Source organism: Carassius auratus, chromosome 8 (genome assembly GCF_003368295.1).
Source record: "Carassius auratus strain Wakin chromosome 8, ASM336829v1, whole genome shotgun sequence".
Lineage (NCBI taxonomy): Eukaryota > Metazoa > Chordata > Actinopteri > Cypriniformes > Cyprinidae > Carassius > Carassius auratus.
In genome coordinates, this window is record NC_039250.1 from 9,508,836 (window position 1) to 9,528,325 (window position 19,490).

The 19,490-nt window shown below is 38.1% G+C and overlaps 1 protein-coding gene across 5 annotated transcripts in view; it reads right to left on the reverse strand.

Moving 5' to 3' along the window:
- nfic (nuclear factor I/C) overlaps positions 1-19,490 on the reverse strand; it is a 100,582-nt gene that overhangs the window by 39,085 nt on the left and 42,007 nt on the right. The gene's annotated exons all lie outside the window — the stretch shown is intronic.

The following is a 19,490-nucleotide window of genomic DNA, read 5'->3' on the forward strand; positions in this document are numbered from 1 at the left end:
GCCAAAGCCCATTTAAACTCGTGTTTGGAGCTTGGTGAGTGTCAGTTCTGGACCCTGCATGCAGTACTCTGAGAAAGATTGTACAAGAGTGAGAGAGATAAAAGAAGAGGAGAGAGATGGAACGTCTACTCTTAAATCTTTCTCTGAAGTTGCTGAGGTAAGGAGAACAGGGTCGATGCAGCAAAGCTGACGTTTAATGAAGGAAGTCTGTGCTTTTATGCGGTCCGACAAACTGGTGTCCTATACAGAGTCAGAGAGAGAGGAAGAGAGACGATGGAAGGATGGGTACAGCATTTATGAAAATAATGTTTCTTAAAAATAAATGAAATTAATGCTATAAACTCCCTCTAATAACAGGTAAATTAACTTACCTGTTGAAATTAATGTTAATATAAATGCTTAATTTTTTTAAAGTGTGAAACATTTTTAAAGCAATTTTAGTATGTTAGACCTAGCCAAAAACAAAGGTCAAAATAAATATATGACCACTGGCACAAATAATAATAATAATAATAAACACAATCATTTTAATTTTATATTAAAACCCGATATTATAATTATTAAATATGAATTATTTTTTTATTCATTATGCATTATTGTTATTACTATTATTTATGCCAGTGGTCATGCAACAAACTGTATATAATATGGTATATGGTAAATATAACGTGCATCATGAATATTTAACACTACTTCTACTACTACTACTACTAATAATAATAATAATAATAAAGATTGTTTATGTATTATTGTGTGAAAAATAAAACTTACTAAGACTAAACATATTAGTGTGTTTCAATAAAAAATCTTATTGGTCAACCTAAAATAATACCAAAGAATAATAAAATAAAAATGCAACAACAGAAACCATACAGGTGAAAAAATCATTACGTTCTTCATGAGAATGGAAAGATAAGCATTCAAAAACAATATTTAGTGAAGACAAACCCTCACAAATATGCAACAGAAGAGGTGGAGACGATGTCCAACAGCTGCAAAATCCAAATGACAGTCTTTAACTTCTCGTCTCAACTACTGGGGGGCCTGTGAGGAAGGAGTGGGCGCAGGACGCTCAGTGGGACTCACTAAGGGGAAAATGGTAGGCGGAGGTAATTGGTCCAGCTGACCTTTTCTGCAAGATTGCAGCTTCCTGTGGCAGAGGGGTATTATGGGATTGCCTGAGTCTGACAGTAATAACACACTGCAGCTATTTGCTCAATCTGAACCTATGGACAAATCACTGCCAGCTGGAGGAAGACAGGCAGGGCTATACAAGATTCACACTGCAGGTGCAGACACACACACACACACAGACACACACACTGCATGTGTTAAATCCTCACATGACACCTCAGAAGCATATCTACCCTGAAATCTCAGTTAAACTAACCTAAACTGTGAAAGATCTTTTTATTAAAAGAACCAAAAACAGTTCCTCTCAGGAACTCCCCCTTTGAGGAATACGCTAATACAAAACTAAAATTAATCAATAACAAAAAAAAAAACTTTAATGTGACAAACACCCTTAAAAGACACGTATCAGAATTAAACAAGTCCATTTAAGATGGACAGCTATTTTCTATATAGGAAGGCATGATTACATCTAATAATTTACTTCAACATGGAAAGAAAAAAATCTCAAAAACGCTGCACATCGCACATTAAACAACATCAAACAGTTGATCATCTCTTTGAATTGGAAGGAGGGAATACCGTTCCTAAATTGCACTCATATTTACACGCTATTATGCTGTATTATTATTATACCATAAATGTAATGTGCATTATGACTATTCACTACTATTACTACTACTACTAATAATGTATGTATAACTCCATCAGGTGGATTGTCTCCTTTTATTTATAATGTCTCGTGCTAAGCCGAACACTGAAGCTATAATTCTAAGTTAAATTCATCATTATTTTCTTTGAGCCCCATCAATCTCATACATTCACAGGTACAATAGTGTCATGTTCTGCTTTTTAAATAAACTAGTAGTACTAGTTCAATGCCAAACCAGCATTATTCTGACTCATAGGGCCATTAAACAACAATAGTTATTGAGGCTGTAGTTGAAGAGGGCACTCTGAGGCCTCACTCGCATTGTAAGTAAAGAATTATAAAGCACCTATTTTTTTCTGCTTTTCCGCAAGCCACAATATAAAAACCAGATGTGAACTGCGTATTCCTTTCAAGTTATTTTTGGATGAGTTTCATAGACATATTAAAATATATATTTATATAAAATGGCTTAAACCACCCACCATAGCCTTTGGATCAGGTATAAAGCACTCTCTCTGCAATTTGAGCATAGCATGTCATTTGTGAGGACCCATGCAGTGCGCACAAACGCTGGCACGTGAAATTATGATGTCTATTATACAAATTATGCGCACATGCAAATGCATCTGTGCACACGCATAGACGTGTACATGCAATGCTCACGCACAACAGTCAGTATCCTGAAAGTTCCAACATCACGTGTGTTTGGGAAAACCTTTAGCAGCTACCAGTTCGTGCCTCCGCTATCCACTGTTTCCATGATTATGGGGATGAAGTTGAGAAAAGTCTTAGTTTGGGTTTCCATCAAAACATTTGCTGACATCTCTAATTGGCCGTCAGAGCTAACCGGAGAGCTGAGGCTACAGTAGGTCATGGCAGACGGGCCGATCTTGGAGGGCACAATTCCCAGCTCTCCCTCCATCCCCATTCCGGGACTGGAAGCAGGGCAGGCTGTCTGGGTGGGCGCTGGGAGGGTGTTTGGTTTGGAGAGGGCTCCAAGGACCCTCAAAACAGAGGCCTCACCCTCTGGGTTACTTCCATCACCCTCCCTGTCTCTTCTCGGCACAGGATTCTTTTCAAATTGCGGTTTCTTAGGGCCCAGCAATGCGGTCAGAGATCCATAATAAATAGGAATTTTCCTCCACTGAGGTCGGAGAGGCTGCAATCCCCTCTGATCTGACAGCCGGGTTCCCGCTCTTCTGTTATGGACTTTACCGGAATGGACCGGACACGGAGCCAATCGTGAACAATTCAACAGAAACCACAACAGTATTGGCTGATAACCTGCTTTTTACCTACATAAACATTTCTAAATTATGGCATCATCTAACCCTCTTTTTTTTCTTCCAATCCTGAATGACTTTCATTATTATACGGAACATAAATGAGATATTTTGAACTGTTTTTGTCCAGGACCCAATAGAACTTCATTGACTTTCATTGCATGCACAAATACACTCCTTTTTTTAAAATGTCAAAATACATGTTTGGAATGATATCAGAGAGAGTAAATGATGGCGTGATTTTAAAAAAGCAACCTCACCTGTCTAAAAGACCCTGAAGACATTCGGGAGGTTATTATTATCATTATCATTGTCACATAGATAGATATGGGGTGTATGCAAAAGGTCAGTGTCACCAGAAGGGGGCAGCGTTGCTGGAGCCAGTGTCGTATTGACAAAGTGAAACTGCCTGGAAATTTCCAGTACTAATATTTTCACTTCTAAAAGTTGTTTTTGATGTTTGCAATTTAGTTGCAGCACAATGTAATCCAGTATTTAAATACAACTAAAAATGTCTATTGAATCTTTTAATTTTCATTATACATGCACGATCAGACCAGCTATTTAACCCGCTAAGAGACTAGTTATTTATATACCATAAAGAGCCTCGTAAAACTATCACACAATGTTCCCGCTACAATGTGTCAAGAGTTTGTCATGCGTGTGCCACATGTCATGTTCGTTCCTCATGTGAATTGGAGGAACCATAAAATCATGCCGGGTGTCTGAGTGTGGTAACCACCCTGGGTGGTTTGTATTGTGGTGGAGAAAGCGGTTTGAAACACAGATACACACTGGTCTTGTCTCTTTCTCTCTCTGTCTCGGGGCTCTTGGATCCTCCAGTCCTCACGTGGCAGCCTCCGCTGCTTCAGTGTGGCTTGGCCACATGCAGCATGCTCTTCGTCCAGCACTGATGAGGGCTTTCCTCATTCAGAAAGCTTGGAAAACCTACACCGACGGCTGTGCAGGCCAAGCCCTGAGATCTCAAAATTAATCTTCATTGTTTAGTCTATTCAAAGCACAGATTTTAAGTTAAAACCGAAAAGTTTGTATTAAAGCAATTTATTTTGTGTGAAAAGAAAGTTAACTAGACTTACAGAACTCATGCAAGTGCTGCACTGTAGACCTCAAAACAACCCAATGGTTCTTCAAAAAAAATTAAAAAAATAAAAATAAAAAAATAAAAAAAGATTCCATCCAAAACTGTTAAAGAGTTTAACAGTATTTTGCCAGGTCCTCAGAAATGTAACTAGCTAAACTAAAACAACAACAAAAACTAGCTAGGAACTAGTCACATTCATGCTATATTTTACCTAATTAATACATTTTAACTTTACAATAAGGTCTCTTTTTTTTGCATTAGTTAATATAACACAAACATTGTATAGGCTATGTTAACAGTTAAGGTGCTATAAACTAATATGAATAATAAACAATAATATTTTTATTAACTAACATTAACCAAGATTAATAAATGTTACAAAACATATTGTTTATTGTTAATGTTATCTAATTGAATGTATTAACTAATGTTCATAGTTCATCTGAAGATTGTCAAAATAATTTACTTGCCCTCATGTCGTTCCAAACCCATAAGACTTTGGTTAATCTTCGAAACACAAAATAAAACATTTTTATTGAAACCTGAACCATTTCTGTCCGTCTATTAAAAGTTTAGGTAACCAAAACTTCTGAAAAGGTAAAACAGGGCATAAAGGTATCATAATAATGAATCCATATGGCATGATTGCTTAATATGATTACCATATTTAAGGCTTCGATTTACCTCTAAACAATGCTTGACGCTCACACATAGAGCAGCATATCACATATAGTAAACAATGAGGCTCAAACCTCTCAGGTTTCATTCAAATATGTTATTTTGTGTTTCAAATATTAACCATAATCTTGGTTTTAGAGCATTGGTTACATTTACTAAGCCACTTATTGGATTCAGTGAAAAGATTCAGGCAATGCCAGGTGACATCTGGAATTTAATTCCAGACATATTGTTAGGTAAAATGTAATGCTCAAACATCAGCTCAATGACTTAAAAACTAGCGACACTACCACCCAACTACTAAGAAATGTTGCTTCAGTATTTCCAGCTATGCTCCTGCGTAACAGTCACGTATCTGAAGGATGTCAGTTATATCTTTTCTCCCTTTTCCTCTTCTCTCCCCCTCTCTGGGTCTAGACTAGCGTGTCCCATCTGTGCAGGTCGCAGGGCGGGTCGATTATCAGCTCAGACAGTGATCTGCTCCAGGACTCTGCTCTCTCTCTGATTACACTGGCTGCGCATTGCAACCGACGTTCTATCTGATTTAGTAGAAACAGGCCCCCTCTGATCCCCCTGCTCCGTTTCTGTGTATAAACAACCGTATAAACCGTAATCAACGTTTAACAGCAATGCACCTCAAAATAAAAGAAAAGTCATGCATGCATTATAATGTGGAGAACCCTTGGAACAAACATCCAGACAATGTCCATTGTAACTTCATATATACATCAGAAAACAATATTAAATACACTATAAAATCAAATATATACAGTATGTGGGAACAATATGTCTATTATTTGTATATTGAATATGATACTGTCCCATTTAACTGGAGACAGAGAGAAGTGTGTAAGACAGGAAGAGCACGCTGCACAGAGATTACAACAGTGACGTAGCGCAGCTGTCCTCACATGCCCTTCTCTTCAGTAGAGGCCGCCTCTGCCCCTCCTTTAGCAATCGCACTTTCCCTTGCTTTCCCTCCCATCGATTTTACCTCACTCCCTTTCTCGATTTTTTATGATATGCTTTCTGCTACAATGCTGCAATGTGGCAAACATTAACATTAACCTCAAGCCATCTGGACTACTCATTATAAAAGAGCAATATCTGCTTTTCATCCCCTCCCTCTCTCTTTTACTATTTTTTATTTCCCCTCAAAGCCACATTAACCCACTTCAGCAGTTTCCTGAATTTTGTCCAAGTGAACGCTGCAGCTGATGAAAAGAATTATATATCATGTAGTGCTTTAAAGCGAAATACCATCACTGGTGACCATCAAAGGTGGACAACACTGTTGTACTTTCTGATGAAACATCTTCCAAAATGAACACGGCTTGTAACATTTGTAAAATGTTTAAACTTTTGAAAGGTAGTGTATCTCTCTGAAAATTAAGCTTTAGGACAAAGTCTTTATAATACTACAGAAATTACATGTTTTAAAACCTGTCTATATAAGCACTAGAGCACAATCTATAGTTTATTGCATACAATAAAAAGAATAGAAGTCAAACCCAAACTCTGTAAACGCCACTGTCAAGCCATGATTAGGTCACAGCTAACACCTAAACCAGATTGTGATTTAAAGCAAGCCACAAATGTCACAATTAACTGCGGCTTTGAGTAAATCAAGCCAGTTTTTGTCTGTGGAACATTTCAGCCAAATTTCCATTTATCAGTGTGGCCTCCATCAATCGTAAAGTAACACGCAGTGGAGACAGACATGAGAGCAGAGCCCCTACAGGGCCGAGGAGCCGGTCCTACAGAGTGCTGCAGGGATCCGGGCGGCTGAGTTATAAATAGCATGGAAAACCCTGATCAATATTAGAGAGACAGACAGAAAGAGTCAGCCAAGAAACTCAATCTCCAGCGTCACACAAGCAAGCGTCTGGCCCTGAGTGCCTGAAAGAAGTCTTGGCTATTGCAAATACATACGCTTGCAAAAACAATCGGCCACAAATACACACAGAAATTGGGTTGTGATCTGCATCAGCCTGTTAGTCTCAGCCTAGCAGAGGTTCATTGTAAATTCACTTCAATAAAGTTTCATGCACACAAAGGATCAACCTTAAAGAAGACCCCATGAAATGGCTTGACAAGTGCATTTTTCTTTCCCTTTACTGACATTTTCATGAAATCAGGAAGCTGCCAATATATCAAATGGCTTAGAGGGAGATTCTCATAATACATAGGAACTGATTGGACAAAAATGTGTATATGGCTCCTGAGTACAGTATGAGCAACAATTCATTAATAGGTAATTCAAAATTTTGAACCAGAAGTGCACATTTTAAAAGTGCATTAAAATTTTATTTTATTTTAAAATATGTTAACCAGTCAAACTTAATTGAGTCAAATTTAGGAGTAAATTACGAAACTAATGTACTTTTTTAGTATAATTAATTTGGTCTTTAAGTAGAGTTGTACCAGAATTTTGACTGCTGTAAATATTATATATATTTATTATATAAGAGAATATTGTGAACATATTGCCTGAAAATATAAACAGAAACCTTTTTTTATTTTTTTTATTTTTTTTTTTACTAGATAACTAAAACCAAAAAAAGCAACATGCATAAAATGATCCAAGTATAATCATATTTACTGTAATCCAAATACTTCTGTACAATGTATAATTGTGTTTGCATTTCCCAAGATTTTCTCCTTGCATAGTGGCTGATTAAGAAATAATTTTTCCCATTTTCAAATAGATAACACACATTCACTTGTCGGTCCCACAAACTAGTACAATGAGACCATAGAGTTACAACACTCACATTTTTGTGGAAAATCAACCCACAAATGGCTTAATTAGTGTTGTTTTAACATGAAATAGGAAATTAAAATGGAATGCTTTGGCTTTAAGATAAAGGTTTGATAACAGGTTCAGACTAAAAATTAAAGACATTTCCCTATGGTTCATAATAATAAAGGACATTCAACATGCAAAATCTGTTCATACAGTCTATCCTTTGCGCAAGTATACAGTCTTCAAATTGCTGCAGACAATAAAAAGAATATAACTCAAATTCCTACTCATATAGTCAAGTTTCCTCTGAGCGGTTATCTATCTAGCATGCAGTTTCAGAGTAATTTATGGGGCAGAAATACCCAGAACAGGCTGAGGGGCTGAGCGAAGCTTTGCGGGTGGGGGGGTGTCACGGAGGAGCGCAGCTGTGTAACTCAAACCTCCGAAACAGCTGGTGCCAGCATTTTCTCTCTCCATCTAATCCCCCAGCATGCCATTTTATTCCAAATAAACAGCCCTAGAAAATGTTCCATATTTTCAGGGTGGGCTTAAGCATCCAAGCATAGTTAGGCATAGTTTTTCCTGCCCTCAATCACTTTAATAAGGAATGGGACTGAGACTGAAAGTGAGAGAGAGAGGAAGAGAAAGAGTGGAAAGAGTGACCCTCCCTTTCCAGGCCAATTGTTTTGGGTCTCTTGGCTGATCCCTATAAAATGTGATCTGAATTATATAATGAAACGTTAAATTGCTCCCTCGAATCACTGTGAAAATGGGACCCTCATGGTAGAAACACTCCCCTCAATTAAACAAATTTTTACCTCAGGCATGCTATAAAATGCAGGAGAGGTGAAATATGTATCTGTGCATTTAAAACCAAGACAATATGTTTCCAGAATTCTTTTAATATCACTGCCTTTGCCAATGTCAACAAAGAGCTTTTTATATTCTCCCCTAATATAATCTGTCTGTTCTTGTTTAAGACAATTTAAATACAGCCTGTCAATTTAATCAGCTTTAAAAGTTTGAAGGCACCTTCCCACACACACCTGTTATTTTCACTTTACTAATGTAAGAAATGAAAGAGAATGACAGAGACATAGCTAGACAGCCAGATTTATTGTTTTATAGTTAAATATAACTTGTTATAGATAGACAGACAGTGGACAGACAGATAAGATAGATGGACAGACAGACAGATAAGATAGTTACATAAGTATATAATTAGTTATAAAGATAGACAGACAGACAGACACAGACAGACAGACATCTATACAGACAGACACAGACAGAAATCAGACAGACAGACAGACAGACAGACGACAGACAGACAGATAGATAGACAGACAGACAGAGACAGACAGCCATAGAGAGACAGAGCTAGAGAGACACAGACAGATAGACAGACAGAGACAGACAGACAGACATCAATACAGACAGACACAGACAGACAGCTATACAGACAGACAGATAGCTATACAGACAGACAGACAGACAGACACAGACAGACAGCTATACAGACATACAGACAGACAGACAGACAGACACAGACAGACAGACAGCTATACAGACATACAGACACAGACAGACAGACAGAGACAGACAGACAGACAGATAGACAGACAGAGACAGACAGCCATAGAGAGACAGAGACAGACAGACATCAGACAGACAGAGACAGATACAGACAGACAGACAGACAGACATCAGACAGACAGACAGACAGACAGACAGACAGACAGAGACAGACAGCCATAGAGAGACAGACAGAGCTAGAGAGACACAGACAGATAGATAGATAGATAGATAGATAGATAGATAGATAGATAGATAGATAGATAGATAGATAGATAGATAGATAGATAGATAGATAGATAGATAGATAGATAGATAGATAGATAGATAGATAGAGCCGGACAGACATACATACAGACAGAGCTAGATAGAGAGACAGACAGAGCTAGAGAGACACAGACAGATAGATAGATAGATAGATAGATAGATAGATAGATAGATAGATAGATAGATAGATAGATAGATAGATAGATAGATAGATAGAGCCGGACAGACATACATACAGACAGAGCTAGATAGAGAGACAGACAGAGCTAGAGAGACACAGACAGATAGATAGATAGATAGATAGACAGAGACAGACAGACAGACAGACAGAGACAGACAGAGCTAGATAGACAGAGACAGACAGACAGACAGATATTTTCCTATTTTATTTTTATGTTGTGATTATCTATGGTCCGTGGGAAGGATTTCTATTAGGATCTTGCGTCTATTTGTGATGGTTCAGCTCAGTGTCCCGTACAATTCGGTGAGTGAAGCACGGTTGTTTTGGTCCATGGTGTAGCACACAAAACCTCCATTCACTAGCAAAGAAGGACTGGGGGTTTCCCTCTCTGCTCGTAAATATAGATGCAATTAAAGCTGACAAAGACATAGACTATAGAAAGGGCAGATATAGAGCAGTGTGAATGAACAGCAGGATGAAAGCCCATGTGCGCTCGCGAGCGTATGGCACACCAGCCTGCGCGCTTGTAATTGTTCTTCGTATTCAGACAGCTGCTTCTAGCTCTCTTTACGACAGCTGTCGCCAAGCTGAGTGGAGGTTTTAATCAAAACGTAATGAATTAGCCAAGTGTGGCATGGTGAGACAGTTGAGTAAACCTAAACAACCATATAATTTCCTCTGTTTCATCCTCCGGGCCGCATGCCAATCATGCCATTGGTGCTGCTGTCATTGTTCAGTGCCACCAGTGATGCTGCCTGCTGATGCCAGGACTGGCAGTGCCCCATGCAGCATGCGGGCAGCTGTCTGTGGGCAGCAAGCAGAAGGGAAGCGAGGGGATAGAGCGAGGCAATAACACAAGACACAAAGAGACTCTATTGAACATAACTGGCTGCACAGTTTAACTGAATTACCACATAAACTGGACGGTTTTGTGGGATGTTGGATGGTTCAAAGAAAAGGGAGATTAAGACAATATCAATAATAGAATAAATAATGCAGTGAGTATATGTCTACATAACTGCGTTCTGTAGATCTACAAACTTCCTGACGCTAACAATGCTGCAAGTGTGTTGCTAGTGGGCACCTGCTAGCGTTAGTCCCTCGCTATGGCCCAGAGCAGATGGACTGCCAACAGCTCTTCTGTCCCATGTAACCAGGGCTCTGACCTCCTTAAAACAGCCTGTTTATGTGTGTGTGTATAGAATAACAGCATGCAGAGCATCTGCCGAGCAGCGCAGCTCTTATGACGTGATTTGTAAAGGGTTAAATGAGAAAAACAAAAGACTCATGTGAGCGATGTATTCAATTACAAATGCGCAGAGAAACTATTAAACAACACATGCCTCTCTCTCTTTGTATGCGTGTTTTTGAAGATCTACTTGCCTCCAGGGCAGCATCAATCTATGTCTTATTTAGGTTCATTTGTAATTTACTCTATCGAGAAACCTGCTGGATGGGCTCACACAAACACACACACTCACACACACACACACACACATGCAAATGAGTCAGGACACTGTTGTAAGCCCTAAGAGCCATTTTGAACTGTTCCCTAGTGTAACATGATAGACTAGCACACCTAAAGCAGATCTTTCTACATTGTCTGTGTTGTGTGAGGGAGTGTACTGTTTCAAAATCTAGTGAACTGTGTATGAAAGCAGTATTTTAAGGCAACACGGGAGCTATATTTTTACAGCTTTTTTTCTGTATCGAATGTGCAGACTGGCAATAGTCGATTATTCTCAAAAATAAATTAATAAATTAATCACTTGAAGCTTCATATGGACTCCTCACAAAGTGGAAAGTGGAAGCTCGGATATAATTCATTATTATTATTCAATAAAAAGAACATGTAACATTTGCTAGTGGATGTAAAGTATAAAAATAAAATGTAAACAGTTTTCTGAGCAACAAATATTATTTATCATATATTCTGACAATTATATATATATATATATATATATATATATATATATATATATATATATATATATATATATATATATATATATATATATATATATATATATTTTTTTTTTTTTTATTATTATTTTTTTTATCACATCTAAATGGAGTTGGTAGCCTTTCCATACTGTCAAGTCTTTGTGTGTTGAGTGTCCAGTTTGCATTTTCAAATGTTTGCTATATTTTGCTATGTTGGAGTTGCTGCCTTAGTAGACAGTTCCAAATCAGTCCTTTATGAGGCTCCATGAGCTGTCTATGTAGCTTATTCACTATGTTTTGGCACAGAGCTCAAGTGTGTGTAAGTGTTAGTGTGTGACTTTCTCTAGATGGGGTGATTACTGAGATTAATGACTCTACCCACAGTCTTCAATCTCCCCTCCTCTTTCAGCTACACCAATCACCTCCTGACTGACAACTATAAGGCAGAGCCACAGGACCCAAGGGCACTTCAGGACCTGTCTTCTAGCCCCACCCCTCTCCACACAGTTTACCCAGCATGCCCCCTGGAGCCATGCCAGCTGCCAACAGTTCCATTCCACAAACAACTCTCCTTCATTAGAACCCTGAGGATGGCCGTGACGACCACAGGCACTATTAGCAGGAAGGGCAGTTCGGGTTCTAGTATCAGGGTTAGCGTTTAAGCTGCGGGAAGCAGATTGTTTCCAGCGCATGTCATTCCTTTAAAATGCGTTCCAAATTCTACAATAAAGAGCTACAATATGGGAGCGTGTTTAAACACCCACACACACCGCTTGGCGTCGAGTTTTAATGGAGAGCATGATCTTAATGAGGCTTTTCAACGTAAATACGACACGCTTGAGTGATGGCAGAAATAACGGACCTTTAGTGTGACCGCAATGGCTCAGTTACAATATTTTGCCACATTTACCGGTATTGTTATGTTAGACTCGAGCTCTCTGTATTTATTGCCTCATTTAAAAATCAATATTGACAATGTATCACCTGGTAGCCCCAGGTGAGAGTCTTTTGAAGTCTTTTGAAGAAAAAAAAACTATTAACTAAGGAGGAAAGAAAAGAAAAGAGACGGATGCATAACTAAGAAGGGGAAAAAACAAAAGCAAATTAGAAAACCGGATGTGAAAGAAGGTAGCTAAGATTGACAAGGAAGAAAAAAGCACAAAAGGATGGAAGTTAACGGGGAGAGAAACCAAAATAACACAACGAGGGGAAAGGAAAATATGATCAAAACCCTCCATGTGACCTTAAGTTTCTCACACAGGGCGACTGACCAAAAAACGCTGCCCATGATCTGACCTCAGGGCTGCTTTGACAAGAATGGCAGCTCCCTATTGAGAGAGGTTAGAATCTCTCAACAGGCCAATCATCACATGGGAGTGAGATAGATAGGTAGAGTGAGGAGATGTCAATCAAAAAGCTTTCTGAGAGAACACCTAGGGTCAGACGCATTCGTCAGGTTTTGTCCGATCAGTGTGTTACCCCTGTCAGTGTCTGCTGGCATTGGTCGGTGCTTGTCTTCATTGAATGAACATGTTGAATTTGCATTTGTCAGGTCTTGCAAATACTGAGAAGTAACATACTGTACTCAGACTGATGCGTCTGTCAGTGTGGTGTAAATTGGCTCCAAGTTCATTACTGATTTGACAACGGCAGTGTATCAAGAGAATATCATTGAAAAGGGGCATTATTGAAATGCAGGAACTAAATTAGCTCCTACATCAGAGTAGGCTCTAAAACAGTTCTATAGGAACTATCAATGATGTTATTGTATGCTGATTGACCCAGGAGTTTTAGACAGGTTTGTTGTACATTTACCTTCCATCTTTGTTATCAAGAAACTTACAACGGACAACAAAAAACAGCTCAGATCACGGCATCCTCCATTCGCTGGTTGATGTCGCTCTCAGCCACTTTTGAGTTCCTGCTGCCGGTGCGGATGCAGCCAGGAAAACAGCCTGAAGAGGAAATTGGTTCTCTAGGAACCACCATTCTGGCTAGTTCCTAGAAATATGCATTGCGAAAGCCCTAAAATGGCTCTGATTTTGGTCTATTCATCACACAAAGAAAACACAACAACAGTTATGTGACATACAGGTGAGTAGATAATGACAGAAAATAATTTTTTGATTGAACTAAAGCTTAAAGGGATTAAAAAAAACTTTAAATTCTGTCATCATTTACTCACCTTCCACTTGTTGCTTTCTTCTGTTGAACACAAAATAAGTGATTTAAAAGAATATTACCAAACAGCTGACAGTAGCCATTGATTTCTATAGTATTTTTTTCCATACTTTGAAAGTCAATGGCTACCGTCAACTTTTTGGTTTCCAACAGAAGAAGGACTCTCATACAAGTGGGAAAATTATGACTTTTTTGAGTGAACTATCCTTTTAATAATGTCATTAAAGAGATTTTCATCTGAATCAAATGTGGATTTGATCTGGTGTGGATTCGTGAGGAGATATCAAAGCAGTTTACTGATGTCAGATGGGAGTTTTAATTTGTGAAAGTTGTTGTGAAAAACTCAGCATTGCTGCAGAGCGGGGTACAGTAAATTAAAACGACAGTTGCAAAACATCATGCCAACGAACCAGATTGCTCTTGCCCAAGCCAACAGTAAGAAGTGCACTTCACTCAAGCCCTGTGTTGCAAAATGAGCAAAGGATATGGATTAAGATCTCACAGGATGCTTGCCAAGCATTAGAGGGTGAGGAGGCGGAGCCACATGCTAGAGTAATTGCATTTGAAGTCCGCAAAGGACGTTAATTAAGTTTGACTTCCTTTAACATATAATGTGGTTTGAACCATGAATCAGGCAATATGGACAGCATGGACTGGAAAGGGCAGCTGATTTTACCGATAAGGTAATGCTAATCAGTAAAGCACAAAGAAAAAGGAGAGCCCTTTTAATATCTGGTTTCAAGGATCTGCAATATCCTGTTGTAAACATTGCCATTGCAAATGATGTCTAAACTGGAAAATGTGAACGAGACATTGTAGAAGCAGCCGTCATACAGAACATCTGGTCAAAACTCAGGATCAACTCACATTATCATACAAAATGACTGATAATGGAAATGGCAGAAGGGATGAGTTGTGGTGAATATCAGGAATGGGAAGACAAGCAAGGTTGAAGGAGGAGTGATGGTTCCCATCTGTGCGGTGCAGTGAAGTTTGCCATCAAGAGCCCTGCACAAGTTAATCAGAGGCTGACAGCAGTGTTTCCAACAAAAAAATGATACATATATGGATGAAACTGAGTTCAGTAAAAAACAATGAACAACTATTGCACAAAACCTTGTTTCACCACTAAATGTAGACTAAAGGTGAATGCTGTAAAAATGCCATTAATCGACTACTGAAACACATTTATGAGAGAATCAATACCTAAGTCAAGTTTGATATGCACAGTCATTGCTTCACGCTTGACTCTTCACACACACTTCACTTCAAACGGAGTTGGCTGAAGTTCACAGTCTGACCCACTCAAGAAAGTCTGGACAGGCGATTTCAAATGGGGCTCCCACTCCAAAACAACCACTTATGCATCATTTGGCCGTCAAAGGACTGGGCAATCTCCCTCTCTAACTGTGGGGATTAAAGGCAGCCTCTTAATTGCTTCCTTTGAGGGCAGGGAGGATTAGATCAGAGGCAATGGAGAGGTGATGAGGACCCCGGCGCCTAAACTGGGCCAAGACTACAGTTCTCCCAGGATTCCCTAGTGTAAATCACAGCGCACGAAGCAATCATTAGCATGAGACCCAAAAAGGACTTCTGGGAAAGGATTTCAAAGACTTATGAGGCATCAATGCTGTCACAGAGCTATTTAAAGAGGCTAAACTTTAAGAGTTGTGTGTTGAGTGACAGTTAGGGGAATCAGGTGTTGCACGGTCCATCTACATATTTAAAATATTTTTTTCACAAACACTTGTACCAAGAAATGCATCTAGTGGAGCCTAGTTACACATGCCTTCCCTAAAACCATCTAGGCCTTCCAACAACCTGATTATGAATATGTTGTGTATAAGTCTTCTTTAAGTCTACTAGTTGATGCAAGCAAGCTAAATGGCAAATTAGTAATTAGTATAATTCACTTCGGCTTACGACAGATGTAAAACCCCACTCATCCTGATCATAGGTGATACTGTGAAGAAATGAGTACAAATGAATGTTTGTGTGTGTGGTTTGGGTTAGAGGGGGGCAAACAAGCTGTTGTCTCTGCTGCAGCGAAGCAAGGCAGAAAAGACATTTTAAAGCCACAACCCACTACACAGACACCATGTGCCCTGAAACAGACACACAGGCATCAGATGTGACACAACGGCACCTTTCAAAACCAATCACACAATCAATGAACAACTACATCTGACTTTTCTCTTTCATTTGGCTCCAGGTAAAGACATTTTATAAATCCCCCTAAAATGAAGTAAGTGTCAATATCTGACAAACACTGTGAACCGATTTGGGTCATTCTTGTTACACAGCACCTTTTGAACTTTATAAGTCTTTTAAGGAAGTATTTTGAAATTTAAGGAAGTATTTTGATCAGACATACAGAAATGTACTCTGACCAAGCACCGGCATTTTAATTAATTTTTACATTAATTACAATTTGATTCATCTATTTACTAAATAAGGAGAGGCCTAAAGGGATTAACTGTTATTATTTCATATTTATTAAATAACAGTGGTATCATAATAATTGAAACAATTTTATTAAACGAGATAGAATATTTTAGAGTAAAACTAAATATTTAATAAATTAAATCACAAAATTCATAAAACTCTTTGCTAATCTTTAAAAAAATGGTGTTTTAAAAAGTTGGCTGGCATTATTGCAAACAACGAACAAAATGGAAAGCTAACAGAACTGACAAGCTTGACATTAATAATAATTACATTAATAAACATTTGCTTATACCAAAATAGTTAATAAATAAAAATAAAAAAATACTTAATTGAATGCCAAAAAACCCCCCTTATGCTTGAATTATTCAACAATAATTAAAGAATAATTCAGTTATTTAAATTAACCACTACGCTCACTATACTAATATGATTTGCACCTTTAAAATGTAAAATTCCATCCAATATATTGAAATATGTATGACGGGGTCATTAAAATGTACTGCATAGTAGAAAGGCCCCATGTGCATATTCATATGCATGTATCATGGCTTTATGCATGTATAATTATGTGTATGTGAAAGTGTGTGAGTCCTATCTTGGGCCCTGAAATGAGGATAGTATGTGATGCCAAAAGAGGATGTCAGTCTCTGACCTGGGAGGTTCTGGCCTTCCCTCTCCTCTCTGTCTTTCATCTGTCACTTCTCTCTTTCAACACTTTGATCTGTTGCTCTCTGTCAAACATCCCTCAGCCTTAAGATCTCATGCCTCCATGGAGCAATACCAAAGCGGCTTCAAAGTCAGACAGCGAGAGAGAGAGAACTATATACTTGGTTTCTTTCATCACCTTCCCCTAGCTGAGTAACTGTAAAATGTACAGCATAATTCAGACAGCACAGCTAACTATAGCCACTGTGGGATTGTGTGATAAACCAAAGTACTGTACAGCAGATTTCAAAAATACAATTTTGAAAATTTTATCCAGAAGGCAATTTTGCTATTCAACAGCGTTTGGACAGAGTGACACAAAACATATACATTTTATATGTTCACTAGTGTTGCTTTTGTCATAATGTTTGCTTTCTTTTCTTTAAAAATAATACAAATTAGTCACTTTGAATTATTGAATCTGTTGACAGCCATAGCTTTCTTCTTTCAGAGGCTGCGGCATGCAGAGGCCATGAAAATCTCCAAAACAGCAAAAGCGAATGACTTCCAAAAACCTCAGAGACGTCAGGGGGAAATCAGAGGAAGCCCCTCAAAGGGTAAATGACAAGCCGAATCGCCTGACTCATCAATTCATCTAAAACATGGTAGCAAGAGAGGGAATTTTCAGGCTGAACAACATGTCTGCAATTGTCTTGTCACAACACACCACATTAAAGCAGAACGCTGCTGTCACAAAGAAAAGCTTCTTGTAAAGTTAAGACACTTGCGTCAGTGTGTGTCGAAATGCGCATTTTTCAAGTTTCATTTATCGCAAAGGAGTTTCAGTAACGGCATTTAAACGGTAAAGAAAAATGAGAGTGTCACTTCCTGTTCAGGGGGGATGGCTTCCGTTGTCGTCATTTCAGGCACCCATCTGAGTCAAGATGGAAAATGATACCAATTTAATTTCCCATTTGTGGTCACAAACGCATTAGTTTAGACATATATGAAAGCACACTAAATCAAGGGGATTCCAACCAAACTTAAAAAAGCTTTCAAATCTGTGCAAATGATGACACTTTGATGTACCTGGTTTCAGTCGAAAATTTCAGTTTCATTCCCTAAACATTTTTACCGTAGCACCTTGCATTGACTTGCAACATGAGTAAATTTTTCCATTTTTATATAAAAAATTCCAATTAATTAAAGTTTTATACATAATAAAACTACTGATAATTTCCATCATGTATACTAATACTTTTGCATGTGGTATTTTGACATAAAGAAGTGCACCTTATTCATTGTTCCAGTTTTGTATAAAATGTTTCTTTAGTATTTAAACTAAAAGAACAGTTCACTTTATTTTAATAAGTGTGTTTGTGTGGTTTTCTACAGACAATGAAATCAAAGAGCTCCAGTACGGTTTTGGACCTCATCCCAGTTTTTTATAGTTTGTTTGTTTTATTGGTCAACATGGCAAATTTGTGAAAAAACCTGAACCGTTTGCAAAATCTGTGTGAGAAAATCCCTTATGCAAAATGTTTATCGCATTGATTCCTACAGAAATGACTAAACTCATCTGTGAAAATTTGCTGAACAGTGTTAAATGTGATAAAAACATAATTTTGTATGATAAGGTTTTAATTGGTTAATAATTTCTCAAATTAATATTGAATTCATTAGGTATCAAGAGCTAAAAATGAACTAAGAAAATTCATAATTTATTACTGTTTTGTTAATTTATAAATATAAATTTGTTCATTGTTCAATTATACTTTGAAAAAAAAAAAATCATGAGTGTATATCTTGAAATTAGAACAAAGCCATATACACTATATATAAAAATCAACATTAACCTAAATTAAAAATGCTGTGAAGTTCATGATCTAATGCATTAACAATCTGTGTTCTAATGATGTCACAAAAGCAAGTTATTTTGGACCCCATTAACTTTCATTATATGTAGGGAAACATTCTTCAGAATATCTTCTTTTGTTGCTCTGCAAAAGAAATACAAGTTTGAAATGACGTGTGTTAGTAAATAACAGAATTAAAAATTTTGGGTGAACTTTTTTTAAACCTCAAATTTAGAGCATATAGCCACAATGCAATAACAGTGAATAAAGATGCATTTTTACAATAAAATATCACACGCAAAAATGCCGCAACTGTTTATCAAACTGCCCCTCAGTGCAAGTCCTGTGATATAGTCATAGTGATCACTGGCAGCTGTGCTGAGGTTGAGAAATGAAGCTGACGTTCTCGTTCACACACAGCCTGGCAGAGCAAAGACAGGGTGGGTTACGTCTGTGGAGTTGTCTATCTGCACTGTAACAGCTGGGGCATCAGCATTTCAGAGGAACAATTTTTATAGGGCTCGAGGACACCGTCGGTCTGTCACGCACAAACCTACTCGCTCTATTCAATCTCCCGGAAGGTTCAAACAGATTCCCTGCACTTCTTCATCCGCTCCCTCCACCTTTTCTCTGACATAAAGAGCCAGTAATCCAACACTCCCGGCGAGGCCGACCCCCCTAGAACCTCAAACACTTTCTCTCATTCTCTCACACACATACTCCAATTAGTAGTGGTCTAGCAGAATCTGACCGGCAGACAGGGAGTCGCAAACAGTGAGTATCATGTAAACACTTTCCTTTCAT